Genomic DNA, 11510 nt, shown 5'->3' on the forward strand with positions numbered 1-11510 from the left:
TCTCTCTCTAAAAATAAACATCTTAAAAAAATTAGTCAAATTAGCGATGCCAAATGTTGTCATAGCTGGAACTCTCAGGAAAAGACAGAGTTTTCTGCATACTCCAGTATGGTTCTAATTTTAAGATTCTAGATTACTTGTAAGTGGGGCTGAGTGGTACATAAAAATAGAAATCAGTGGGTACCTTTGTGGCTCAATCATTAAGCATCTGCCTTCAGCTGGGGTCAGGATCCCAGGGTGCCAGGATCCAGACCCACATAGGCTCCCTGCTTGGCAGGGAGCCTGCTTCTCCCTCTCCCACTCCCCCTGCTTATGTTCCCTCTCTCACTGTCTCTCTCTCTCTCTGTCAAATAAATAAAGTCTTAAAAAAAAAAAAGAAATCGGTGAAAGGTGTTGAATATTTGGATTAATTCACAGCTACAGGAGATCTTACTTGGAGAATCACCTCTTTAAACAAAAGTCCAGTTATGCTGGGTGTCTCCGAATTTCCAGTAGAAATCCTAGTTTGGGAATATTCTGGAGCATTTATTGCCAACTGCATACCTGACAACTCCCCATTCTTCTCTGAACTGTCCACACGGCCATAGTTTATCTAGGCTCACAACTATAGACACCAGTCCAAAATGACCACGGTCCACTCACATATTTCAGAAGATATCATCTGAACTGGGAACTGGAAGGGGCTAGGAGGACCAGAATCAAAGTATCCAAGAAGAAATGATAATAGAGTTGTCGTAATTGTGCCAGAAATATGATAAGCTAGAAGGAGTGGAGATGAATGACTTTATTGAAGTTCTAGATGGATTCCACGTGTCCCAAATCCAGATACTGTTCTCAAAAGACCATGTTTAAGAGCTGAATGAAACAACAAAATAATACCCTTTAGGGAGAAATAGAGAAGCCGAAACCAGTAACTGACTACTCGACATTTATGACTTCTCCCAACTGAGCAGTCATTGGCTCAAACTTTAAGTTAAGATGGTTGCTTCCACATTTGCTTTTTACCTGGCCTCATGTCGGCATCCCTAGCTGATTTCTTCAGGTCAGTTCCTGTCCTTTGAGGCTATTCCATAATGAAAAGGGCAGCAAAATGACAAACTGTGCTTTACCCAGAGAAGTGACAATTTCATTTGATTTATATAATATATGTATATATTTGAGGGGGAGAGAGCACATGAGCAGGGGGCGAGAAGCAGAGGGAGAGGCAGAAGCAGACTCCCAGCTGAGCAGGGATCCCGATGCGGGGTTCAATCCCAGGACCCCAAGACCATGACCTGAGCTGAAGGCTGACGCTTACCCAGTTGAGCTGCCCAGCTGTCCCTCATTTGCTTTTTAAAGAGGGGGTCACATCCTACTTTTCTTTGGTTCCCACTGTGACCAGGACAAAAGCAAAGCATGCACGACCTGATTTGGGTGATTCAGATGTCCCGTGACGCTAAATTCAGTCCTTGATGATTCCTTTCTTTTTGGACTGAGCACCACCAATTTCAATCTCGGGCATAAATGTCCCCTTCCCTGGTTCTGTTTTTGCTGCTGCTGGTTTTCCTCTGGTTGCATTTTCCAATTCCGTCTATGTCCCTGCTGTGTTCTCAACAACCTCGACTTGATGGGACTTGGCACTTCTTTCTTTTAGTCACTGGTGTGTTATGAATCAAGCTTATGAAAACCGCTTCCTTGGAAATTGTTAACACAGTCTCATTCCACAGGCAGAATTTTGCAGCCTCTTGCTATCCTCATCTGTAGTAAAGCAACCCAAAGTTCCAAATGGGCTTTTATTAAAGAGTCTGGAATAGGTTCCCGGCAATGAGGGTTAAAATTTGGTGTTCCTTGGGGCGCCTGGGTGGCTCAGTGGGTTAAAGCCTCTTTCTTCGGCTCAGGTCATGATCTCAGGGTCCTGGGATCGAGCCCCGCATCGGGTTTTCTGCTCAGCAGGGAGCCTGCTTCCTCGTCTCTCTCTCTCTCTGCCTGCCTCTCTGCCTACTTGTGATCTCTGTCAAATAAATAAATGAAATTAAAAACAAACAAACATTATTTTGGGGCACCTGGGTGGCTCAGTGGGTTAAGCCGCTGCCTTCGGCTCAGGTCATGATCTCAGGGTCCTGGGATCGAGTCCCACATCAGGCTCTCTGCTCAGCAGGGAGCCTGCTTCCCTCTCTCTCTCTCTCTCTGCCTGCCTCTCCGTCTACTTGTGATCTCTCTCTGTCAAATAAATAAATAAAATCTTTAAAAAAAAAAATTTGGTATTCCTATTAGGCAGAAGAGATGAGAAAATATTTCTTCTTTTATCTTGCCCCTACTACAGAAGCCCGAACTCACCAAAGGTACAAAAGAAGTAAAATCTAATTCATTTCGATTAACGTAAGCAGCTACCAGTTTTACTGTCTTGGCTAGAGAAACCCTCCCATTAAATAGTAAACAGGCCAAATAAGGAAATGATTCATCGTGCCAAGTTCATGGACCATAATTTTGTTGGCAAGTGTTATGTGACACGGAATAATAGAATTTCAACGTTGGAAGAGATTTGAAAAGTCATATAGTCGAACCATCCACTGGACGCTCAAATGTCCTTTATGCACCAGCAGCTCCAAAACCTGGCTGCACATCAGAATAATTGAAGGCACTGGTTCAAAATGAAACTCATTTGGCCTCACCCTAGTGAGATTCCAATTCAATAGGCCTGGGTGGACCTGTTTATTCTGAATAACACCCAGGTGATCCTGATGCAGCTCCCCACAGAGCAGTGTTCCAGAACCACCGCACAGCCTCTCAGGGTTCGGAGTTCGCCGAGCGGCAGCCACGGCTCCGTCCTCTCCCACACCTGGCCCTCTCTGCCTTCCAGAGTAGCTGAACTGGGGCAGCTCCGACTGTTGAAAAATTCTTCCTTTGTCTCCACAGAAATCCTTCTCCTCACAGCTTCCTCCTACACTCTCCTCCTACCCCTCGGAGCTACACAAAGGCCGTCTGACCACCGCAGAGCCTTCAGATATCTGATAATGGTGCTCATGGTCCATCCTGAGGTCTCTGCTCCAAGCCAAACACCTCTCACTCCTGTAAGAGTTGCTGTGTGCCTGGGTTCTGACCATCTCCCCAGGGGGTTTCCTCTCTTGGGGGCCCTACCATTGGGCGATAGAAATCAGCAGATGGTGGAAAGTCCAATATGGGCTCTTCCTCTCATTAGCTGAGTGGTGTGGCCACTTCGTGGAATTTAGCCTTTGTGAACCTGTGCTCAGACACCTGTGAAATGAGGCTACAGCTCCTTGCTCAGGGCAGTTATGGGGTCCAGCCCAGAGCCTGCCTCCATTTGGCCTCAGAGGCAGCCCCCCTTCTGCCTCCTGGTGTGTTCATCTCTCTCCTGAGATGCAGTGTTGAAAGTAGCACCATTCACTAGGAATGGGAGCCACCTATGTAATTTTAAATTTTGTGGCCAACACATTGAAAGAGTAAACAAACGATTAACACTCATTTTAATATATCCTAGCTTATCCAATGGATCTAGAATATGCCAACATATGATCTGTAATGAGATATTTGACAACTTTTTTCCACCCTAAATCTTCAAAATCTGGTGTGTATGCTAACCCTCACTGCACAGCTTAATTCGGGCAAGCTCCATTTCAAGTGCTCAGGGCGACATGCGTAATGGACAGTATAGGTTTAAGGGTGCATATGCTCCTACACTAGGCCTGCGACCCTCCCACTGGCAAGAGCCTCACTCCTTCTGCTCCTACCCTTGAAAAGTCTTCCTGCCTCAAGATTACTCTCTGGTCCAAGCCTGTCCCTCTCATACGTCTGTTTTTAAACCCTGAGCTATTAATTCAGCTCCTCAGGAGTCACTAGTTGAGCACCCATATAGGCTAAAAACCGGGGGCACCCATTCTTGCCCTCAGAGCATTTGAGTCTAGCTAAGAAATATATCCATAGAACTATAAAATCCAGGCAGAATTATTAAGTACACAAAAATGTAAATCTATTGAGATATTTTGTCTTAACCACTGACAAAGTAATCCCTGCTAGAGGGTGTTTGCCATACTCCCACGTAGACTCCTCCCCCGATTCACTAAGTTCCCAGATCTTTAGTGTTCCACAGCCACGGGGGTCACGTGCCAATCAATTTTACTTTGGCCGGGTAGGGGTTGGGATTCAAAGACTTGGCTAAGCCGATATAGTGTCAACATACACTGTGAGGAAGGACGTCAGAGGAAGAAGCCATACTAAGAATATGCCCACATCCCCACCACTCCCCAAGACATTTGCAAAACAGAAATCTCACAGAAGGCTCTGGCATTTCAGGGGGGATTGAGTGATGATGCCAGGCCAGTGGTTCTCAAACTTCGCTGTGCATTCTAGTCACTAGGGAAGGTTATCGAGATCCCCAATGTCAACATGGCATCTCTTATTATTTCATCCAAATGCCTAGGGCCGGGACATCAGAATGTTCTAAGGACATCAGGACATCAGAATGTTCTAAGACTCCCCCAAGAGATTCTAGGGGAGCTAGAGTTGGGGACTAAGGATCTTAAGAAGTGCTTCTCCAACTTTCACATCAAATGCAAGTCATCTGGGAATCTCCTTTTGAAAGCAGATTTCTGACGCAGCAGGGCTGGGGCAGGGCTGAGACTCTAACCTGTGGTCAGGTGGGGTCTGTGTTCCAGTCTGGAAAGTACCAAGGTCTCAATTTCAAGGGGCTCAGAGGCCCTGCTTGTTGCTGGATTATGTGAAGCTCTCTGAGGCTTTGGAGGCTGGAAAGTTGATGGCCAACTAGGAGGCAAGAGCAGGCGGGTCTCAGGGAAAAGAAATAATAAAGCAGGAACATGAAGGACAGGTGGGATTTTAAAAAGAGGCCAAAGGAAGAAAGTGCATTTCCGCAGGAAAACACCCATGTCTTATCCCCACAAAGTCCAAACACACGGCACATGTTTTGGGACAAGCAGCTCCCTGTGGAGACTGGAAGCTGGTGTGGAACTCTGGCTTCCGGCTCCCTGGAAAGCCTGGCAGGTTTTGACTTGAAGCACAGCTTTCTGAAAATATCTAGCAACTTCTCCCTTTGCAAACAAGGGACGTCTGGGTATGACAACTGATTGAATGAGTAAAACCAGACGGATTTTGAAACATACCGAAGTTTGACTTGAGCCACTGCTCCTGGAGTCTGGTGAAGGAGAAACTGACAAACCCAAAGGAGCAAATGGACTAACCCTTACTTTTCTTGGAAAGCAAAAATGTTAAGTTCTCCTCTTTTATCTCCCCTGTTTCCCTATCACTCTATACCAGATCCAAAATCTTCAACTAATATGTCCCAGCAATTTGGCAGGCCCTGAGTTAAAGGCAAAGATCTTGAAATTTTCCCCTACGTCCCCTGAATATCAATGTCCCTGCCTTATAGCCTTGGAGCATTTTAGGATTAAAGCAAACCATCTTGTTCTGATGCTATCTGCCACCAGCCCTCCAAGCCGGCTGCCTATTCTCATTCAAACAGATCCCGAGCATACAGACCACATCCCAGTCCCTCCTCGTGCCCATTCCCCCGGCCCTGAAATTGTAAGGCAGGTGTTGGCTCTTTATAAACCTGCTCTGGCTAACTGGGACACCTATAGCTTGCCTTCTTCCACTCTGCCCTACTTGATCATACTTTATTCACATATAACATAAACTCTTCTTTTTTTTAAGATTTATTCACTTATTTTAGAGACTGTGAGTGAGGGAGGGGCAGAGGGAGAAAGAGAGAGAGAATCCCAAGCAGACTCCAGACTGACGGCTTGATCTCATTCATGACTCTGAGATCACGACCTGAGCTGAAACCAAGACTCAGACACTCAACCGACTAAGCCACCAAGTCTACAACATAAACTTTTAATCTTTGACTTCATGATTTCTTTGACAGTCATCTGAACCCCATTCCCAAATTTGGGGAATTCCTTCCTGTGTGTTTCTGGGGATCCATAGAGCCCACCTCCTGTCACGGCCAAAAAGGGCAAATTCTAGCTGCATTCTTGCCCCAACAGTGCATTTGTTGACATGTGGCTCAGCTTAGTAAATCAGATCCTCTTACCCAAGTTTACAAATCTCAAAGTAAGAGACAAAGAAGCAGAGGAAAATACTCTTGCAAAAAATTCCTTTTCTGCCCAAGTTGATCAGAGTCAGGTTCCCCTGCTTACAAGGTCAGGATGTTCCAGATCATGCCAGGAAGGCAGACAGGGGTGCAGTCCCCAAGTCTGAGTGATTGTGAAGTCCACACCACTCTATGCCTTCTTTTAGAGCCCACACCAGGGTCATGAAAAACCACCCCGGTTTTCCTGGGGCTGAGAGGGTTTCCTGGAATGCTGGACTTTAAAAGCTAAAACCGGGACAAGCAAAGCTGAATGGTTGGTCAACCTGGCCTGAACCCTGTAGCTCAGGTTTAAAAGAGTTTGGTGTTGCAGTTGGCTGTGAGTAAATGGGGATTTATCAGTATGTCCTGGAGAAGAGAAGGATCCCAGGAATGCACTCCCGGGAGAGATCCTTCCGGAATCAAAGGCTCTCTGCAGGAAATGCTCATCAACCTTACGGAGTGACTCAAAATATTTGATGGGAGCAGATGTGGATCTGCCAGGAAGCTACAAAAGCTTGAGCTTCAGAGGCCCTCATTTGCCGCCCCCCCCCCCCCGCCCGGGGAGGCCTTGGGAGGGGACCAATGAGTATTCACAAGATCCCAGGTTTTGTTGTTTCTTTTTTTAATATAAAAGTAAGGTTTATTTTTACTGCTGGAGGTTAAGGTGCCGATCTCTTTCCCTTTCTGACTTGCCCTCCTGTCCAGTGGTGGCGGGGAGGGGCTCATCGAGGTTCCCCAGATGTTTTCAGAAATTCTGCTAAGGGGATCTTAAGCTTGAGACAGATTAAACTTGGGTTTAATGGGCTGTATTTAGGTAGTCAGCGTGACTCCTTGTGTAGCTGAGCTGTTGTTGGTTGAGCCGCTGTGGAAAACACACACACCCCATCTGGAGAGTTTTATCTCATCCCGCACACAAGGTACTACATCCACACAGGGATGAAGTGTTGACTTATCCATACATTCAAAGCCTGGGAGTGGATGTGGGGAGAGAATTAATAGAATATCCTGAAATCGATGGGAATGGCCTTGAGAAACACATGTGGGTCTCATGAAAGTGGAGGGGGCTGAGCAATAAATGATTTCGGTCTATGCAAAGAGGGGTTTGGGGAGCAAGTGCATTCCTATCTTGGACATTTTGTTTTGGATTCGAATTGGTTGAACTTGAAACTGTCTGTTAGTTGGGAGAAAGAGTGAGTTCGGGAACCTCTCCTGAGGTCAAGAGAGACTATAAAAGGCAGGAGTTCCATGTGAGATGAAAGTTTGAGGACTGTCCATCACAGGATGCTAGATTCGTGATGTCAGAAATTATGCCAGTAGAGGAGGCATGCTGAGTGAAGGCAGGGTGCCCTCCTCCGAAGGAGGTCCTGCTTCTAACACCATGCCCGGTTTTCCCTGGCACGGCAGATAAAAAACAGCACTTTTCAGGGTTTTGGTTTTTGCCACCTGCGAGCTCTTCAAGGGCAAGGTCTTAGTGATGTTTGTATCAGCCGTACCTGGCAGAGTGCCTGGACTCCCTCCCCCTGCCCCCCAAACTTGGCTCTCAAGAAATGTTTGCTGAATTTAATTAAAATACCATGCAAGATCTATGACCACAATACCACCTGGTGCCCTGCTAGTTAACAAAGGTTAATAACAATGAGGTGATTTGAATAAAAGGCTTATGTAGAAAACTAGCTAAAGGGGTTCTGGGACCACAGATCCTTTTCCTCTCTACTCCGAATGCCAGGGAATGTGGAAAGACAACTGAGTGTGGTCAAGGTGGGGGGCTCTGGGTCACAATAGAAGCAAGGTAGCAGGACTCGCTGCACCTTGAGTAGAAGCCAAAAGAAGAGACAGAGGTGTTGCAGGGAAGACAAGCAGAAGAGTAAAAAGAAAACGATGGCACTGGGATTAAATCCATTGCATTTGCACATTTAAGTAATGTACATAAAGATGCTAACACCAATTTTAAAAAGCTCTTAGAGGGGCACCTGGGTGGTCAGTTGGTTAAGCAGCTGCCTTCAGCTCAGGTCATGATCTCAGAGTCCTGGGATGGAGCCCCCCGTGGGGCTCCCTGTTCAGCGGGGAGCCTGCTTCCCCTGCTCCCCCTACCCCTGTTTGTGTTCTCTCATCGCTGCCTCTCTTACATAAATAAAATCTTAGAAATATCTATTTAAAAAAATCTCTTAGAGCAGTGATCATTAGATGGGTAAGTCAGGACAGCGTGCTACCAAGAACACCTCCAAGGTGCACTGCCAAGTTTTAATCAACATATAAAAACAATGTGGACCCAAAAAAAAGAAAAAAAAAGCCATACGGGAAAAAATTGTGGGCTACAGCTGAGGACTGCTACCATTATGCTAGGTTCTTCCAAGTGGAACATTGAGCAGTGAGAGTCAGAAGACGGTCTAGAGCCGGGCATTCCTTACTTTGAGCGAGAAGAGGGGTAACATGATGATAATGTAAACCTGGAAACAAGAACGGAGTTTACTCTAATTGAGGACCCTTTGCCTAGTGAGTGAGTAAGAAGTCACCACGAGGGAACCGAGGAGTTGTGAAGGGCCATGGAGGGAAGGGAAGGTAATTACGGGTGCCTTGAGACAGGACACCACCACCAACAGCTGAGGACCGATGCTTGTTTCAGGAAGTTAACTCTATCACTCTCTTGGCTTTCCTGGAGTATTCTTATTGTTTCTCCATTTTTTCCCCTTTTAACTCTTACTTTTGAAATAATTCCAGATTCTCAGAACAGTTGTAAGAATAGTACCCAGATTCAAGAGCGGTTAGTGTTTTTGCCACATTTGTGTTATCACTCTAGGCATGTGCTTTTTTTTTTTTTTTTTAAGATTATTTGGGAATAAGTTGCAGATATCCTATCTCCTTTATCCTTATACATTTCCACATGTTCATCCAGAGAGAAAAACATTCTCTTATGGGGCGCCTCAGTGGCTCAGTTTGTTAAGTGTCTGACTCTTGACTTCGGCTCAGATCATGATCTCAGGGCCATGAGATCGAGCCCTGCATCAGGGTTCGATGCTGGGTGTGAAGCCAGCTTATGATTCTTCTCTCCTTCTGTTCCCCATCCTCAAAAAGACCAAAAACAAAATCATTCTTTTATATAACTATGTTACAGTGGTCAAAATTAGGAAATTTATTATGGATATAAATTATTACCAAATATATATATATTTTTTTTTAAAGATTTTATTTATTTATTTGACAGAGAGAGATCACAAGTAGACAGAGAGGCAAGCAGAGAGAGAGAGGAGGAAGCAGGCTCCCTGCTGAGCAGAGAGCCCGATGCGGGACTCGATCCCAGGACCCTGAGATCATGACCTGAGCCGAAGGCAGAGGCTTAACCCACTGAGCCACCCAGGCGCCCCTATTACCAAATATATTAAAATGTTGTCAGTTGTTCCAATATATCCAATATACTGTTTTTTTCAAGATTTTATTTATTTACTTATTTGTCAGAGAGAGAACACAAGCAGCGGAGGCAGCAGGCAGAGGGAGAAGCAGGCAGAAGGAATGGCAGACAGAGGGAGAGGGAAAGGCAGGCTCCCCATTGAGCAAGGAGTCCAATGCAAAACTCATTCCTAGGACCCTGGGATCATGACCTGAGTAGAAGGCAGATGCTGAACCCACTGAGCCTCCCAGGCTCCCCCCAGTACATCGTATATACTTAATAGCACTGTCCAGTGGAATTTTCTGCCATGATGGAAAAGGCCATTGAGTACTTAAAATGTGCTCAGTGTGGCTGAGGAAGTCAATTTTTGATTATATTTAATTAAAATTAATTTTAATTTAAATAGCCGCGTGTCCCAATGGCTCGTGGTTAACATGCAAGTTCCATCTTCCTGGGTTTTAAATGAATAATTTTGAAACCCAAGCACTGTCAGAAGAGCTCCCCTTCCTCAGAGGTCACAGACCGGGGGTCCGCCTGCTGGGTACGACTGTCAGAGGTGTTCTGTTTAGCCAGCACAATGTTTTCTCAAAAAGGAGTTGAATGAATTGCCTATAGTTAAAAGTTCTGCACATGACATTTGGAATGCCTGGCTTTTCATGTAGAATCAGAAGACCTGGCAACATGGCACCTCCTTCCCACAGGCCCTCTCCTCTGCGGAAGCCTTGTGGGCTTCAGGGTACTTCCCAGATCCACCGCGACAGGGAGTTTGGAGTCACCTCCCCACAACGTACCCACAGGCGCCTTCACTGAGGCCTCATTGCTTGCTCCAGGGTCCCACCTCAGGGGCAGAAGTGGGTGAAGGCTCTGTCAGCCTGAGAGAAAGTGGTGCTCAGTGGCGCCTATTTCTCCCCGAGGAGAACTGCGTGGTGGGGACACCACCAGATTCCATTTGAATTAACCAAAATTATTTTCTCCAAGGAATTTCTTCTACTCCCTTGGCTAAATTCCAAGAATTTCCTGCTGCACGGATTTTCCCACTGGAAACCAGTGAGAAGTCCAGCCTTGACCCCTTGGACCAATGAGAGTAACACCTCTTTTCTGAATTGCTGCAAGGTGGTCTGAATTCTGCCCCCACAGATGCTGCTCAGAACCCCAGCTACTCCAAGTGTCTGCCTAATGGGCTTGCAAGATCCCCCCTCTGAAACACAAGCCCATGCTCTGGAGGAGTGTGTGTGTGTAATGAACTTTTAATTTTAAATCCTATAGAATGATCGTGATGGTGGTACAGAGTTCCCACGTACCTGGCCCTAGTATCCCCAACATTTTACATCAGCAGGCTGCATTGGTTACAATTAATAAATCATTATTGATATATCATTATCATCAGAAGTTCATACTTCACTCAGATTTCCTTTATTTTTACCTACTGTCCTTCTTCTGGAATCCCCCTGGATTCCATCCAGGATACATATTACCTCTAGTTGTCTCTTTAGGCTTCTCTTGGCTGTGACAGTTTCTCAGACTTTATTTTTGATAACCTCGGTAGATTGGAGGAGCCCTGGTCAGGGATCCTGCAGAATATCCCTCAATTTGGAGTTGTCTGATGCTTTTCCCATGATTAGACTGGGGTTATGTGTCTTAGGAATGCAGACCCCAGAGATGAGGTTCCATTTTTGTCATACTTGAAGAACGTATTGTCAACTTGACATCATTTGTCATTGTGATACCTGGCTTGAAGCAGTGTTGGCCAGGTTCCCCCACTGTAGAGTTACGTCTTCCCTCCTTTCCATACTGTACTTTTTGGAAGGAAGTCACTATGTGCAGTCCACAATTAAGGCATAAAAAGCTATGCTCCACACCTTTAGGGTAGAGTATTTTCATAAAACGTTTGGAATTTCTTCACATGAGAGATTTCTGTTCTCCTGCCATTTATTTTTTCAGTCATTTATGTATACCAGTAGACTCACACGTATTTATTTTATGCTTCGAGTTATAACCCAATAATACTCCTTCATTATGTTGCTCAAATTCTTCCAGCTT

This window comes from Lutra lutra, chromosome 1, assembly GCF_902655055.1.
Source record: "Lutra lutra chromosome 1, mLutLut1.2, whole genome shotgun sequence".
Lineage (NCBI taxonomy): Eukaryota > Metazoa > Chordata > Mammalia > Carnivora > Mustelidae > Lutra > Lutra lutra.